Raw genomic sequence first — 19,067 nt, forward strand, 5'->3', positions numbered from 1 at the left:
TAAAGATTCTCCAATGCTAACTATGTAAATTGTATGTAAAGAATTGTAAATAAATATCAAACTTTATTTAGTAGATTTGATTTTCCCAGTGGTATGGGTTAGCAATCCTGAAATTGCTTTCTGTGTATTCTAGACTAGAGCAAATGAGTAAATATATTGAGGATAATGGGATACAGATTTCTCTCATTATTGTGAAAAGAGTTTCAAATATAAAAAGGAAGAAACAGGATTCTAACCGTAGTGTTGTGTTTGGTAGGAATCGAATAATTAAATCAGTGATTTTAAAAGTAGATACAAATTAAAAAGAAATATTTATTTATACATGTCATAGGTAAATATATGTATCATCATAATACATACATGTATACACAAAAATCCCTCTAAATGTATAAGTCAAAATGCAGATTAGACATAGCTGAAAAATAATGGATAAAAGGAGTGACTGACCAGAGAATATTACCCTAAGTGCATCACAGTGTGAAAAAAGTAAATATTATGAAAGAAGTAAAATTAGAATGTCCAACATATATTTAACAAAATTTCAAGAGGAAAAGAACTGAATTATCAGAAAGATAATAGACAAAGATAACTGAAAATTAATAAAATATCCTCAGTTTGAGGGAACACACTGAATCTTAAATATAATGAGTAATAAATCTATACCTAGACAATTTTGCAAGAGAATAATATATGGATTCTATACAAGGAATATCAATTAGTTTGGTCTGGAAGAAGGAGGAAGAAGAAGAAGAATCTTTCAAAGCTGTGAAAAAATAAAATTAACAGAATTCTAAATTCAACCAAATTATTTTTCAATATTGTTGAATAGTGATAATTTCAACAGATTAAAAGAATATTCGGTTCATAGGTCATTTTTGAAAGAACATAGAAGAAATTAATTGTAAGTACACTGAAAATAAAGACTCTGTGATTTAAAAAATACTGTAGACAAACTTACAAGATGACCTATAGATTGGGATATGTATTTGCAAAGCATATAGCCAGAAGGATTAGAAACAGGTAGCTGGATAGATCTTAGTGATCAGGTAAAATATATAATTTCATCAAGAATATAAGAAAAACATAATACAAAACTGGCAATTAATTTAAAAGACAATTCATAAAGAAGAAAACTCAATGGCTAGTAAGTATAAGATATTTCCACTAACTAGTAATCATGGAAATGCAAATTAAAACAATGTAATACTATTAAAGAACATATTGCTATTTCACAACATTAAGAATCTTTAATTTTTTTAAAAAATCTAATAATACCAAGTGTTAGTGAAAAAATGAAGAAAATAGAAATATCCTGTACACTAATAGATATATAAGCTGTTATGATCACTTTGAAGAGCAATTTTGCAAAATCTGGTAACTTGGAGATGCGTTTACTCAATGACCTAACATTCCACTTCTGTGTGTATTTATACCCAAAATACACACTGACAGAAATATGTGAGAAGACTTGTGTAAGAATATTCATTAGGTGTTGTTTGTAATAGGAAAAATAAATAAGACAACCACGTACATGTCCATTACAATAAAAATGAACTAATAAATGATAGGTTAAATCAAAGTTAAGATGAATAAGGTGTCATGTATCAATATGGACAATTCTAAAAGTTAATTTAAAGAAAAAGGTAAATAAGGAATAGATTGATACAAAAATAGAGGTAGGAATGCCAGGTATATTAATTCTTTTTTTGTTTGAGACTGAGTTTTGCACTTGTTGCCCAGGCTGGGGTACAGTGCCGCATGAACTTGGCTCACGGCAACCTGCGCCTCTGGAGTTCAAGCGATTCTCCTGCCTCAGCTTCCCGAGCAGCTGGCATTACAGGCCTGAGCCACCACGCCCGGTTAATTTTGTATTTTTAGTAGAAACGGGGTTTCTCCATGTTGGTCAGGCTGGTCTCAAACTCTCGACCTCATGTGATCCGCCCGCCTCAGCCTCTCAAAGTGCTGGTATTACAGGCATGAGCCATGGCGCCCAGCCCTACAAATCTTAAAGAACACATAACACAATATTCTGTATCACTTAAGGCTACTTTCATATAGTAAAAGTATAACATGTAGAAAGGAATCACAGTTATTCTTGTGTTTATCTTAGGAAAGATTCTCTCAGAAAATGGAAAAAGGAATCAAACTGTATGGGGAGTAGGAGGTGGTATGCTAGGGGACAGTCCATTAGCCAAATCTGTAAGATTCATTTTTTTAAAAGAAAAAAATATCTGAAGAAAGTAAATAATATTTGCACATGTCAATTTTGTGTTATGTAAATATATTTGTCTATTATAGTATCTCTACATTTTTATATTGGATATATTTTGTAAGTATAGATACTTTTAAAGTTTTTTGAAAATTAGTATCATGCCAGTTAATTCTACAAATAGGCTACAAAGTGTTGTAGACAAATGCTTTCATAATAAAGTATGACATACAGATGAGAAAGGTGCAGATAAATTTGAAAATCCTGGAGGCTTCTGGAGACGGAAGAAGAGAAACAGGGTCACAGAAGAATATAAGAGGTTCTGACTCTCTCCAGAGTGGTTAATTAAAAAATCAAAGTGAAAAGTAGCAAAAGTTTTACATTTGTCAATTCTAGATGTTGGGTAAATATCGCAATTGCGTTTTGTCATAACATTTTTGTATCTATTAGTTTATTTGACTTGTTTATAATTGATTAAAATTATTTTTAAGTGAGTCAGAAAATAACTTCCCAAAAGTTTCCCAAAATTCTAGCACACATTTTTCATTTCTGATAACTTGGGTTCCTTGCTTGGCAAAGTTCTTTTTAAAGTAGATGTGTAGTGAAAAGAGAAGGGGAATTCAATATCTCCATAGGAATGTAATGGCATGCACACACAGAGCGACACAGAATTGTAGCAGAAAGGAATCGAGAGTGTATATGTACAGAATCTGTTAAAAAGAACTCACTATATATTAAGCATAATTAAATACACACACACGTGTGTGTGTGTGTGTGTGTGTGTGTGTGTGTGTATAATTTGAGCTTCAGTTTGCTCTACTTTAAAATGAATGGATGATGATGATCATAACAATTATGATGTTACAGGTGTGTGATGTTAATGTCTGATTTTAGCTCAAGAACTGAGAGTATGGTCTGGAACCCAGTAATCATTCATGAATGCTTAGTATTTTACTTGTACCTGTTTGTTTCATTAAGCCTCAGCGCCTATGGTGTACAATGTCAAACCATTTCTTCTGGTGGCCATTTCCAACAAAATATATAATATATTGGAGCCATATAGTCAAGGCACTTGGATATGGCTTCCCCTTGTCCCCAGGTATCACCCAGGAGTATGGCTCACCAGATTGCGGTTGCTATGGTTATTCCTAGCTCAGCCATTCACTTCTGGGACAATCTTGAGGGTGTCTTCTCCCTAAGCCTCAGCTTTCTCTTCTGTAAAGGGAAGACAATATAGTTGACCATTGAACAACACGGGTTTGAACTGTGCAGGTGCACTTATAGATGGATTTTTTTTCAATAAACACATTGGAAAATTCTTCAGAAATTTGAGACCATTTGAAAAAACTCACAGACAAACAACATGCAAAGAAGTATTTTTTTAATTAAGAAACAGGTAGGTCATGAATGCATAAGTCTATTTATGTGTGAATCAACTTACTAGTTTATGTTACTAGTAAGGTTTCTGGTTAGCAGTACCCTGTTAGTGGTTTAGTTTTTGGAGAATCAAAAGTTGTATGTGGAATTCTGACAACACAATGAGTTGGGGCCTCTAACCTCCACTTTGCTCAAGGATCAACTGTGATTCCTACCTGATCGTGCAAAGTTTAGAGACACCCAAATAAGAAGAGCCATATGAACGCTCCTAGGGATCTCCTAAGAGCTGCCTGCCTACTCCTCATTAGGATTACGGAGTAAGGCAGATCTCTAGAGAAGCATGCGAAATCTATCTTCAAGTTTTCAGAGTTTTGTAAATCTTGCAGCAAGCCTGTGGTTTAGCTCTTAGGATTTTTTTTTAATAGAATTACTGCCTTGTTTAGGAGGGATCTAATTCTTATTATTTAAAGTGCTGTTGGCAGCTGACACATTGAGAAAATTATCAAAATATAGTTTAACTGGCATTTCAGTAGGGAAAAAAACACTTGCTGTTCATAAGAGTAACACACAAAGAAACATTTCTTATCTGAAAAAAAAAAAAGACATTGAGAAACTGTGCTTTCTCTCAAGACCTTTACTCTGTGAATATGTGGAATGCTTCCTAATTATCAACTTACATTAGGGGATAAATGACAAGAGTTCAAGAACTCCTAACAAAGCATCACCCCGATAAGGTCCTCACCAAACATGAGAAGGTCTGGTGTGACCTGTTTGTAGGGAAGACAGGAGCACACCAACCTCACATTCCCTTGCCTCCCAGACTTCCCCTTAGATGTCACCTCAGGCTCCCCCGTCACTGCACCACCTGCTTGTCACCTGCCGTCCCCAGACCAACCCTCCCTCTTGACTTCTCAACTCCTCACCTGTCTCGGAGGCACCACGCTTGAAACAGCATTGTTTCTCACTACTTTCTCTCAGGCTGAACCAGAGGTGCACAGATGAATGGACCAGAATCCATCAAGGGCCGGCTGTGTGTCCAGTGGTCACTGGCTGTGCTACCTTGGGAGAGCCACTTGATGGGGCCTTCAACCCTCCAAATGCTGCAGACCTTGTAGTAGCCTGTTGCATTATCAAAATGTGGGCATCAGGTCCACTGTGATAAAAAGGAGGGTTTTTACCAAAAGTTGTGGACTGCAAACTGAAAATGACGGTGGCCAGGTGGACTTTGCAGACCCTGCCAGAAGCCTGGGGAGGGGAAGCTATTAAGCTGGTGTTATGTGTTACACTACGTTCCTCCCAAATTCATACGTTGAGGTCCTAACCCTCAGTACCTCAGAATGTGACCTTGTTTGGAATGGGGTCCCTGCAGATGTCATTAGTGAAGATGAGGTATTAGGGTGGACCCTAATGTAATACTGTGTCCTTATGAAAAAGGGAAATTTGGACACAGAGACAAGCACACACGGAGGACACCCCAAGAGGAGAAAGACAGAATGCTAGAGACTTCAGCAATACTATAAGCCAGGAGAGAGGCCTGGAACAGATTCTCTCAAATCCTTCAAAGGAGACAGTCCTGCAGACTCCTTGATCTTGGACTTCTAGCCTCCTGAACTGTGATGCAATATATTTCTGCTGCTTAAGCCACTCAGTGTGTGATTCTCTGTTATGGAAACCCTAACAGGCCAATCCAGCTAGACAGTAGGATAGCGGGCACCCAGCTTCAACCAATGATCACTGCTGGACAGCAGGCTGTTGGACTTCCAGACATTTCAAGAGATGTTAAAAGCCTCCCACTATGTGGAATATTCCAGTTCAAAACTGGCAAGTAAGTCAGACTTTGAAACTATGCTACCAACCCTCTATAACCTAAAAATCATTGAAACAATGCTACCAACCTTCTATAACCTAAATGTAAACAAAAAATTTTAATTTCTGGACGAAATGACCTTAAATTCTTCTTTATAACATACTAGGAAACTGACTTTCAAACTTCTTAGCTGGAAACATTCTTAAATAAACAAATCAATTAAATAAACCCCAGATCAGAGAGATTTAGCCAGAAGTTCAGGTTATATGCAAGAGGAAAATATAGGGGAATAAATATGTTTGAACACTTTGTATTGTCATAAATGATTATATGTATTTTACACATAAACTCTCACATAATCTTTAAAATAATGCTAATTGGTAGCCATTTTTATCTCTTTGTAGAGATGAGAAACTGTGATTCCAAAAAGTGAATAACAACAAAAAAATCAACATCACACTGCTGTTTCCTAGGAAATCAGCTTGTCTGGCTCCAAAACTTCTGCCCGCGCTAGGCTACCAGATGCCTCCAAGGGTGTGTGGAGGGGGCTACTGAGATCACTGATGGCACCCAGGTCTTGCCAGCTTATTGGGAAGATTATCAGCTCACAGCTGACAAGCAGCAGGGACTGCTGGAGCCCTGTGTACTCTTCCTGTAGGAAGTCCTGGGAGCATCTCATAAATGTGCATAGCTTCCTTTCTGCTTTCCTGGAAACAAGCTCCACACCTCCACCATCTGCACAAGCGCCTTACCTCATTCCTCTGCTGTGTGCTGTGGTCAGTGCCTGGACGACTCTCTGCCCATCTGTGACCTCTGGACAGGCCTTCCTATGTGGTTCTTTCCTCTTTCCATTTCTCCATCCACCACTGCCAAGTGCATTCCTCAAATCCCACTTGCCCATTCAATGACCACCACTGTGCACGAGCTGAAATCCAAGGCTCTTTTCTGGATGGCCAAGGCCTGCCTGCCACTAGGCTCCCCACCCCCACCTGGGAGTCTCCCTCATTTACCTCCAGGCCTCGTTTTGTGCTTTTCCTTGCATCTCATCTGCTGGCTCCTGCTTCTGGATTTCTTTTCTCAGATCTTCCACCTACATTTTAACCTCCTTGCTTTCTATTAAGATCTTCTCCACATCAAAAATGTCATCTTTGAAAATCTTCTTGGAAAATCCTTGATCTAAGGTGCCTAACCGATTTAGCACTTTTGGTGTACGCTGATACATTTACTTTTCATTGTTAAAAGAAGAAAAAGTGCCACTGCTGTTAGGAAGCTGGACTCCCGGACCAGTTCTTGCATATACTCATGGTGTGATCTTGGGTGCATCGCTTAGCCTTGCTGGACACAGATTCACTGTCTATGGAATAAGCATAGTGGATTAGAATCCATCTCTTCAATATTTTACAGCCTCTAAGATGCCGTGACTCTACATACTTATTTTGACCTCTCCCCATACTCAGCCCATTCAATAATTCACAAAGGCGTTAATTCAGCAAATAGCCTCAGTGGGCTACACCACGTTAAAGATGCAATTTCATTTCAACAGAAAAAAATATGTAAACAAAAAAACAGGCCACTTCCACTAATGTAGCCAGAGGCTCATTGAAGAAAAGTAAACTAAAGAGTAAGCAAGTGGGTAAATATGGTAATTTTATTCTTCAAACAGGCTGTCAAGAAATGAAATGATACGGTGTCTCAGACAGTGGCTGAGGGAAAAGGAAGCATATTAGATAGAAAGCTCCAGAAATCCTGGTTGATTTGACACAGAGGTTGAGACCTAAATAAGAGGTAGGAGCCAGCCCTGCATAGATGTGGGAAAAGAGTGATCCAGGAAGAGGGAAGAGCAGGTGCAAAGCCCCTATGTCAGGACAAGTTTGCAGGAGCTCAAGGAGTAGAGCAAATGTCAGTTTGGGGAAGAGAAAGTGAGTGGACAGAATTTTAAGATAAGCTGGGGCCGATCGCACGGGCTGCAACATATCAAGTTCTGCTAGTCAGAAGGAGGAGTTCAAACCTTATTTCAGATGTAAGGAGGAAATATTGGAGAATCACTTTTATGTCAAGAATGCAGCAGCTCCCCTACAACTTCCTGGGAAAGATTTTAGGGTAGAGCATCAACTACACTGAAAACCATTTGAAAACAAGATCTGACCCATAACTCCATAGTAGAAGTGCCACCTGTGTAGATCTGACTTAGCTTCAGGGCACAAGTTTACCCAAAGGCTATGGAAGCTACTTCCTTTCAGTGACTGACTATACAATCTCAGAATGTCAGCCCATGGAAGAAAATACTTCAGGGACACAAACTAATGTTCACAGATTCCAGAAGGACACTTTTGGGAAGGGAAGACCAGAGAAGGGCTTTTGAGACCACTTAGGTTCAGAGGGGCAGAGAGGGGCTCCAGAGAAAGGCATTTTATCTATGAGAGACAGTTTTCCAACAGCCAGAGTGTGTCCAGTTCTAAGAGGAAGGAATTCCCAAGGGCAGAGGGTTCTGTGTCTTGGGAGTGATGGCGTGATGACCCAGGGAACATGGCAGGCTTGCAGCTTGGCAGTGGGGGGGAGCGGGGGGATTGGGCTGGAGCCTCTTTCAAACTTAGCATTTCATTATCCTTTCGTTTTCTGTCACTGGGAACTGAAAATTTGTGCCAGGGTCTTATTTACAGAGAAATTTTAAATTATAGTTAAAAATTTACTTTTCAAATAAAATCATACAAATCTTCTTAAATAAAGCCTACCAGATTTTAAGAAGAGTTTGTCTTCATCAAATTTAAATGTATACCAAATGTGGCTAAGAGGAACGGAGAAAAAAGGCAGACTTTAGTGAAAGCAGAATGTAGAATCTGCCCTTTGATTGATCTGATCAAAAGCAGTGTGTCATTTCAAGTTCTTCAGAGAACTATTAGCTCTGGCCAGGGTCAGCCTGACCCATCACAAACACACGCACACACACATACACACATACACACGCACACACACACACACACACACGTGCTGATGGAAAGCAGTGAGAATGAAGGGAACACTTTCTGAAGGCATAAAGTTAAGCCTTTCCAACGGCAATAACTCCACTGGCTGTTTTATATACTCTCTGCAACTCAAGATTGAAGACCTGGAGATTTTCATTCCTGTTCTCCTTCTTTCAATAGGGAATGTTGAAGCCCATGGGTTTTGGAAGCAATCTGGCTTTATTTCCCAGCTCCTCCAGGTAGCATCTAATCTTGCTGGGCAAGAATTCAATTTCTCTGAACTTTAACTTTTATCAGGCAAAGAAAAAGAAATAGAAGTAGCAATTGTCTTTCAGGGAAAATGTGAAGATTTAAAGGAATAATGTGCATAAAATGCTCAATTAGAGAACATAGTGCTCTGACATTTTAGCTGGTAATAATATACAGCATCTATTGAGTGCATGTATTATATTTACATGCACACTCTTTAAGTGTTTTTCAGTGGTTTACTTTTGTATTAAAATTCATGTCAGCTGGGCACAGTGGCTCACACTTGTAATTCTAGCACTTTGAAAGGCTGAGGCAGGTGGTCACCTGGGGTCAGTAATTCAGCACCAGCCTGGCCAACATGGCGAAACCATGATGGTGGGTGCCTGTAATCCCAGGCACTCGGGAGGCTGAGGCAAAGTGGGTGGCGGGGGTTGCAGTGAGCCGAGATTGCGCCAGTGCATCCCAGCCTGGACAAAAAAGCGAGACCATCTCAAAAAGTAATGATAATAATAATTCATGTAATCTTCACAGTATCTATATTGGAAATAACCATTATTGCCATCCACATTTTTTAAATAGGGTCACTGAGGCACAGCGAGTTTAAGTGACTTGTTCCAGGTTTCACAACTGGTCCATGACAGAGCTGATATCTGAACCCAGAGTCCTAACTCTTAACCATTGCAGGGGGTGTCCTTTGCTGTCGCAGTGAAGCAGTAACACATACACAGTGCTGAGAAGCATTACCTACCCTTACCCTGTCTTTGTTTCTTCTTCTTACCCTTGCAGTGGATCCATCCTACTGCAAGTGGTCATTTTTTCCAGAGCACAAGCTAAACATGCGTAGTTCTCTACTTAGAATCCTAAGGTTCTCCCCCAACTGGCAAAAGGAAACTTAAACTTCTCAGCCTGGCTTACAACCTGACCTCTTGTTCTGCCAGCTTCATTTCCTGTTACCCTATCTCTGTACTAAGCATGCAGTCACCTCAAACTTCTCCTTAAGCAATGCTGTTTCCTCATGCCTGTGTGCTGGGGTGCCCGCCACCCTCCCGGCTAGAATGCTCCTCTCAATTCCCTCTCTTTGGCAAAACTGCTCTTTCTAGTCTCTTCTGGGCATGCCCTGTCCTGCTGACCTGGTCCCAGTCCGTTTAATCTCGCACCAGTTCTGGAAGGCAGATGGCGATGGTTTTCAAACGGGGAAAGTCAGTTCAGAGAAAATTGTGTTCCAGTCATACTGCAAGAAAGTGACTAAGCTAAGATATAAGTCCACACTTTTTCGTTTCAAGACTCATTCACCTTCATTACACAACCTCCCGAGAAGAACGGGAGGCATTATCTTCTAGCTTCATCTAGATCTGGGAAGGCTGATGTTTCTCTTGACGTGGCATAAAGTATCTCTGGGAGTGCCTGAAATTCCCTCTGGATACTCGTCCTCACTCCTGGTCTGTGCCTCCTTCCACCACATTCAGGGGCCCCTGGGCCCATGCAGTCCAGGACACCCACAGGCAGATGTAGCCACAGCTCCAGGAAGGCTGCTCTTTCTCTGTCTCTCTGTCTCCCGCTGCCTTGCTGACTAGGAGGGGCACAGGCCAATGTATGAAGCAAGCCTGGCTTGGGATACAAAATAAAATGGAATAACGGGGCATGTGCATTTTATCAGAACCAAACAAATTGTGGCTATAAACATTCCGTCTCCAGTGAAATTGCAGGCTTCTTTGAAGATCAGTGTCTGCTTTTTTAATGTATCTATATTAAAAAAAAAAAAAAAAACTGGACCAAATTTCCATTCAACCAGCATGGGGAGGGAGCAGGGGGCAGGAGTGGGGACTGAGCCCTGGGAAATGAAAAGAGGGAGGGAGAGAAAGAAGACCTTATGTCCTGGATTAGCACATTGATTAAAAGCAAGTTTCTTTCTCTTGAGGAACCCGCCTCCCCCACATGCACCCCATCCACAGCCCCGCAAGCCACTAACCACAGTTATTCCATGGGGTCTCTCTTTGCCTTACTTATTTGATATGCTCAGACTCAACTGTTGTGGTTCAGACAGTTTGTCTTAGGGGTCCTGGGAGAGAGAGAAAAAAGGCGGCCTCCTAATTGCCTGCAATTGACTGTTGACATCTGGAAAGCACTCTGGCTTCTAACCCTCTCTGTGGATGGTGCATCACTGCCCCCCATCCGCTGCCCATCTCATCCACCTGGGTTTGGCAAGCAGGGCAGCTGCCACCACTGTGGCAGGAGTCCCTGGGCTCTAGGAGCCTTCATCACGCTGGGGTCACCTTGCTCCCCTCCACTCCCCAGACCCTCTTGTCCAACCTGCAGCTTCAATTACTCTCTAAATACTGACAACACTTGAAGCCCTCCTTGTAGCGTTAATCAATCTTTGTTGCTCCAGAATCTCATTTGCAACTGTATAACAGGCACTCTAGTTACTTCCATTTCTTTCTGGGTAAAATAAAATAAAAGGCAAATCCTGGACATCTCACTTTAAGTAACTGCCTGTAAAACAAGAACCTCAACTCAGACGTGATTAAATAAGCCCCACAGCAGAGCTCTCACGTCTCTCCTGGAGCCAAAATCTCTCCTTTGACTTCTCACCCATGCATTCTTCTGTCTTTTTGTTCTTCCAGGCATTTCCATTTCTGCATGAGTTTTGACTAAACACCTGAAACTTAAAATTTCTAAAACTGAACTATTTTTTGTGCAGTCTAGAATTACTTCTACTTATTTATCAATTGTTAATGATACTCCAAGACTTGATATCTCCAAGTCTTCTCTGATGACGTCCTTCTAATGCAGTGAAAATTATGGTGATTTTCCAACAGCATCACCAATGTTTTCTAGTCACACTGTTGGTATCACAGCTACAGCTCCACTATTTCTTGCCAAGCATATTTACTCATAGAGTGAGTTTTCCTTCCCAACATTCTTACAGGAATTCAATGTCACTTTCAGTCAGAAAACTACATTCAGTTAAAATAGAAAATTAGAAAAAAAAAAATGAATCCCTTCCCAAAGAAACTGGATGATCTGTTTTGTTAAATTTTTATAGATTTGTATTTTTATGAACTGTGCACTTTTCTATAGATATGCTGAGCTTCAATAGAAAGTTTACCTAAAAAATAAAAATATATAAAAAATAAATAAAAATGCCAAAAGCCCCCATAGGTCTCTGGTGTTACCTCTATTGGGAACCTGCCTGACTCTGCTTTCTGGATGTATTCAAGGTCTGGTTCAAATCCTGCCTCCTTAATGTAGCTTTCTCATATTTTCCTCAATAAAGGTTTATCTCTGCTGCTCTTGAACATCCCTCCCCATTGTAATTGGCTCGATTTATTGTCTTTCCCACAAACATGATCTGTTCTGGCTTCAACAGCACCACAGTCCCTCCAGAGATCCAGCCAGAAACCTGAAGATGCCTGGGATGCCACAAGCCTCATATGAAATCAATCACCGGTTCCTAAGGACTTTATATCCCTATGTCTCTCAAGTCATCTATTTTTCTCTCTTTCTTCAGCTAATATCGTAGTTCAAGCTGCCATCATGTCTGGATTAATGCAAGGTGCTCACAGTGTGTCTGCCACACACTGTGGCCCCCTTTCAATCAATCCTCCACATGGCAGCAAGGTGGTATTGTTAAAATGGATGGTCCCAGACAGCCGTGTTGTCTGTTCCACTCTGCCCCTCCTTCAAGCTCGCAGTGGCTTCCCTTCATTCTTACAATGAAGACCAAAACCTCACCATGGCCATGCCTCCTCATCAGCTTCAACTTGTTCAGTAACTTCCTGGATTTTCTCATTCCAGCCACACTGACTGGCTTTCAGTTTTTCCTTCAAGAGCCTTCACCTTAGTATTTACTGCTGCATTAAACTGCTCCTTCTGCTTCGTCTCCACTCACCCTCAAAAAACAAAGGATTGGTTTTTTAAAGAACCTTTTCTGACTCTTTCATATTAAACCGCACACTATCTCTGCAGCAAACTGAATGTTTCCGTCCCCACACACCAAATTTCATATATTAAGATCCTAACCTCCAAAGTAATGATGTTAGAAAGTGGGTCCTTTGAAAGCATGTGGATAGCAGACTTCCAGCCTCCAGAAATATCATGTTTCAATTCTGAGGAAAAAAAAAGTTGAAAGCATTTTACTTTTTGATTTAAAAGTATACTACAAAGCAATGCTAAACAAAACAGTGTGGTAGTGGCATAGAAACAAACATATAGACCAGTGGAATAAAATAGAGAATCCAGAAAGGACATGATGAGAAAAGAATAGTATCTTTAATAAATGATGCTGAGAAAAACTATGTTAACCTATGCAAAAAAATAAAATTAGATCCTTAGTTTACACCATGGATGAAAGACCCAAAAGTAAGACCAGAAACTATAAACTTTCTAGAATAAAACATAAGAAGAAAGCTCCTAGACATTGGCCTTGACAATGATTTTTTGGATATCACACTAAAAGCTCAGGCTGTAAAAGCAAAAGTAAATACATGGGATTATATCAGGCTAAAAGCTTTTGCACAGAAAACAAACAAAAATGAAATAGTAACGTAGGTGTTGGAAAATAATATTTGCAAACCATATATCTGATAAGGCGTTAATATCATACAACTCAATAGTAGAAAGCCAAATAACCCAATTTAAAAAAAAAATGGGTCAAAGACCTGAATAGACATTTCTCTAAAGAAGACATAAAAATGAACAATAGATAAATTAAGAAGTGCTTAACATCATTAATCATCAAGGAAATGCAAATCAAAACCACTATGAAATACAACCTCACACACTTCAGGATTATTGACTGTTACCAAAATTTCTTTTTTTTTTTTAATTTATTTTATTGCATTTCAGGTTTTGGGGTACATGTGAAGGACATGCAAGATTGTTGCATAGGTACACATGTGGCAGCATGATTTGCTACCTTCCTCCCCATCACCCCATATTTGGCATTTCTCCCCATGCTAACTCTCCCCAACTCCCCATCCCCCACTGTCCCTCCCCTATTTCCCCCCAACAGACCCCAGTGGGTAGTGCTCCCCTCCCTGTGTCCATGTATTCTCATTGTTCAACACCTGCCTATGAGTGAGAACATGTGATGTTTGACCTGCTCTTGTGTCAGTTTGCTGAGAATGATGGTTTCCAAGTTCATCCATGTCCCTACAAAGGACATAAACTCATCGTTTTTGATGGCTGCCTAATATTCCATGGTGTATATGTGCCATGTTTTCCCTGTCCAGTCTATCATCGATGAATATTTCAGTTGGTTCCAGGTCTTTGCTATTGTAAACAGTGCTGTAATGAACATTCGTGTGCACGTGTCCTTATTTCAATGATAACAAATGTTGGAGAAAGTGTGAGAGAAAAGGAAACAAATTCTTGTAGGCCGTTGGTGGAAGTGTAGATAAGTTTAGCCACAATGAAAAACAGTATGGAGGTTTCTAATGAAATTAAAAATGGAACTGCCATATGGTCCAGCGACTACTCTTCCAGGCATAAAGCAAAAGCTTACAAAATCACCACCTTCTGAAGGTAAAGGTACAGGCACTCCCACGCTTATTGTAGCTTTATTAACAATAGCCAAGGTTTGAAAGCAACCTAAGTGTTGTCCACAGATGAATAGATGAAAAAACTATTATGTATGTATATGTGTATTGACGCACATATAAAATGGAATATTATTCAGCCTTAAGCAAGGGTTGTGGGGAGATGGGAGGGATAGCATGAGGAGAAATATCTAATGTAGCTGATGTGGTGATGGATGCAGCAAACCACTATGGCACGTGTATACCTACGTAACAAACCTGTACATTCTGCACGTGTCCCCCAGAGCTGAAAGTATAATAAAATAAACAAATAAGTAATAATAAAAAATTTAAAAATTAAATAACAGAAATGAGATCTTGTCATTTTCCCCAACATAGATGAATCTGGAGGACATTATTCTAAATGAAATAAGCCAGACATTGAGAAAAAAAGAATAATACATGATCTCACATATGTGCGAAATCTAAAAAAAAAAAAAATTAAATAGAGAACAAAATAGTGGCTACCAGGAGTGGGGGTGGGAGGGCATGATGGGGAGGATATGAAGAGATGTAGGTCAGAGAATACAAGGTGGCAGATGTGTAAGATGAAGATGTCTAGATATCTAATATACAATGTAAGGACTATAAGTAATAAAATTGTCCTGTTTTGGGGGTTCATGCTAAATCAGTAGACTTTAACTGTTTTTGCCACTAAAACAAAAAAATGGTAGTTGAGAGATGATGAATATATTATCTTGTTTCATAACAGTAACCTTTTTACTAACCAGGTGTATTCTGTAATGTCATGTTGTGTACCTTAAATACACGCCATAAAATGTATTTTAAAATAAGTTTTTCAAAAAAGATTTCATGGAGCTTTACTTGCTAGGCTTTAGACTTCCTTGAGATCCATCACTTTTTTTTTCCTATTTCTCCCTTTTGGAATGCAAATGTCTGTCTACACCTGCTCATCATTGTATTTTGCAAGCACATAACTTGTTTAATTTCACTGGTTCACAGGTGGAGATAAATTTTATCTCAGATGACTTGTACCTGGAGTCTCACCCATATCTTATTTAGGCATAATTTTGATGAGACTGGACTTTAGAATTTGAGTTGATAAGACAATGAGTTAAGAATTTTAGAGCTATCAGGATGGAATAAAAGAATTTTGCGTATGAGAGGAATATGAAGTTAGGAGATCCAGGGGTGGAATGCAGTGGACTGAATATTTTCATGTCTCTAAAATCCATATATGGAAATCCCAACCTCCAATGTGAAATATGAGGAGGTGGGGCTTTTGGAAGGTAATTGGGACTTGAGGTTGAAGCCCTAATGAATAGGATAAATGTCCTTATGAAAGGGACTTCAGAGAGCTGTAAAGATGCAGTGAGAAGCTGGCCATCTGCAACCTGGAGGAGCTCCCTCAACCGGAACAGAATCCTGCTGGCACTCTGACCTCAGACTTCTAATTTCCCAATTGTAAGACATAACTGTCTGTTGTTTATAAGCCACCCAGTCTCTAATACTTTGTTACAGCAAAGTCTCTTCTAAGAATCCAGATTTTTCATGGTGAAATGCTAGCTTTGAAGTTCCAAGATTAAACAGGAAGAAAAACTGCAGAGAAAATACCCAAGAAAGTAAGTAAACCCAACTTGTTCGCGTTGTCTCCATTCAAGATCATTGACTCAGAGCAATTTGGGACTAGTCTCCATCTTACCAGGCATGCATTAGGCCACCCTGTTCTCTGACCCATAGTGCCATGTACTTCTCAATAACATTGTGTCTCATGCTTCTGTTCCTAGCTCCACTCTAACCTCTCTGAAGACATGGCTTGTGCTCACTCTGCATCTATAGTGTGTAGCATTCAAACATATTTGTAGAAGAAAGAAAGGGGAGGAGAAAATGCAAGATCTCTGGGCACTCCCCAGGTGAGTGGGATGAAAAAGACAAATGTCAGAGAGAGAGAAGGGGAATTTTGAAAGTAGTGCAGAGGCCCATCAGTAGAGAGGGAAAGGGCACTCCCTGGCCATATGTGCATATTTTCATAGGCTTTTGAATCAGAGATTATGACACTAGAGATTACAAAGTGTGTAAGAATTGGGGAAAATGTGAAATGCGTATATGCGATTGTTTTGGAACTGTCACAGATGGTCTGCCTGTTTGTGTTCACATTGCTGCTTGTCAGAGATAACTCAATGTATTAAAATCTGTCTAGCCATGTAAAATCATGATACCATCATAGTCTCCCTTTTTGCTGTCTAAAATTTGATTTCTACATTTTTATGTCTTCAATCAAGTCTTCTAACAAGGGGTATGCAGCTGGATGCAACAAAATAGGTGGTCTTCTTGAGATAGTATTATTTCTTTAACCAATATTTTGAGGGTATGAAAATTCAATCATCAAAGATCCCTTAATTTTATTTGTATATTTCACAACTTTAATGATAAAGAGAAGAATCAAATTATTACAAAAGGAAAAATATAAAATGTATTACCTATCAAAAAATAAAATTTGACAACCATGAATAGAGATGACAGAGAACCAGGAAACAAGGTCTTCCAAGTGCTTTGTAGAAATAACTCAAGTGTGAAGATATAATAATGTTTTTTTGCCTTTGGTTTATTTTTGTTTTTACTTTCAAAGACACAAAATTTTACCTCTCAAATCCCCCATCTCAGAAAATTTCTAGAAAACACACTTTAACCAAATAAGTGGATCATACAGAGAGAGAGAGAGAGAAAAAGAGAGAATATAAGGGAGAAAAAGGCTCCACTCCAGGGTACGATTGTACAAAATCTCTAATCCAGATGGTGGCTCTACAGCACGTTCAACTGAGTCTAGGAGGAAATCAGAGAGCTTCAAGAATATATGTAAGGAGATGTCTTATAAAGGTAAGTATGCGTATTGGTTTTCACTTATAAAGTCAATCAAACAAACAAGGAAGAGATACGTGAGGTGAAAGAACAGAAAGCCAGTGTGATCCACCTGATAAGATAAAGGGGGTAATACCACCAGCAGAAAAGCAGAGGCAAGATGGGGAGTGGATGGGGGGGGCGGAGAGATGGCAGGAAAGCACTGCTAAATTTACAAAATAGAAATATATGATAAAATGATATGACACTCGTACTCCTGGAATTAATTAGTAATTACAGCACAGTTGTAGGATAGATAACAAATTAATATATAAAGTTAATATACAAAATTATATACAAAAGTCAATTGCTTCCCTCTATGCCAGCAATGAACAACTGAAATTAAAAGCATAATAATATTTACATTAGTACTTCCAAAATGAAATAGTTAAAAAGCTAACAAAATCGGTACAAGATCTATGAGAAAAATATATAAAATCTGATAAAAAATCAAATAACTGAATAAATGGAGAGAGTTCATGTTCTTAGGTAAGAAGAATCAATATTGCCAAGATGCCAGTTTTTCATAATTTGATTTATAGTTTCAAAATAATCTTTCTGAAAATCCCAGCAAGGGCCAGGCTCAGTGGCTCATGCCTGTAATCCCAGCACTTTGGGAGGCCAAGGTGGGTGGATCATGAGGTCAAGAGATTGAGGCCATCCTGGCCAACATGGTGAAAACCCATAGCTGGGTGTAGTGGTGCTTGCCTATTGTCCCAGCTATTCAGGAGGCTGAGGCAGGAGAATAGCTTGAACCTGGGAGGTGGAGGTTGCAGTGAGCCAACATCGTGCCCCTGCACTCCAGCCTGGCAACAGAGAGAGACTCCATCTCAAAAAAAAAAAACAAAAAAAGTCCCAGCAATAAGAAAAGTAGCTTTAGTTATAAGTTGGAAACAACCCAGATGTCTTTCAATAGAAAAAGGCAAACAAGTAATTAAATTGTAGTATATCCAGACAATGGAATATTATTCAGTACTAAAAATAAATGAGAGATCAAGCCATGCAAAGACATCAAGGACTTAGGTGCATTTTACTAAGAGAAAGAAGCCAGTTTGAGAGAATATGTACTGGATAATTCCAACTTTATGACATTCTGGAAAAGGCGAAATGATATAAATAATAAAAAGATTGGTTCCTGTCAGGAGTTAGAGAAAGAGAAGGATGACTAGGCAGAGCCGAGGATTTTTAGGACAGTGAAACTCTTCTGTATAATACTGTATAATGATGGATCAATGTCATTCTTTATACATTTGTCAAAATGCATTGAATTTACAGCACAAAGAGCGAACCCTAATGTTCACTCCTATGAACTTTGGGTGATAATGACATGTCATTTCAGGTTCATCGGTTAACGGATGTGCCATTCTGTGAGGATGTTGTTAGTGGGGCCAACCGTGCAAGTGTGGGGTCAGGGCTGTGAGGAAACTCTCTGTCTTTTTTGCACATATTTGTTGTGAACCTAAAACCCTCTTAAAAAAAGCCAGAGTCCAATTTAAAAAATTACGCTGGTAAACAATATACGAGGTAAAATAGTAAAACAAAATTAACCAATAAAATTAACTGAGTTCAAATCATTGAGTTTTAAAATACTGTAATATAATGTAATGTAATAAGTATATTGGAAGTAATGTAAGTGACCTAAAATGTGTTTTATCATGGTACGAAATCAATAAATATCTGATATTGGTAAAGTGAGAAATAAGAGTATAATAATCCCATTACTTTAACAATTTAACAATAAAAAGCAGTAAAAGTGATTTATTTAGGGGATTAGGTTGAGGCTATGAGCAGAGCCTGGAGACTGATGATTTGTATCATAAATTCTTACATTCTTTGACTTTTTTAGGACACGTAAGGAACAGTTTTGCTTGACACATTTTAAGGGAAAAAGCTGTTATAAATATCTGAGCCTATTAGGGAGCTACCTATGCAGCTTTCTTCTCCCTCTTTCCTTCTTTCTTTCTCTTTCTTTCTTTCTCTTTCTTTCTTTCTTTCTTTCTTTCTTTCTTTCTTTCTTTCTTTCT

Source organism: Sapajus apella, unplaced genomic scaffold (assembly GCF_009761245.1).
Source record: "Sapajus apella isolate SASKATOON/1434 unplaced genomic scaffold, GSC_monkey_1.0 scaffold20, whole genome shotgun sequence".
Taxonomy (NCBI): Eukaryota; Metazoa; Chordata; class Mammalia; order Primates; family Cebidae; genus Sapajus; species Sapajus apella.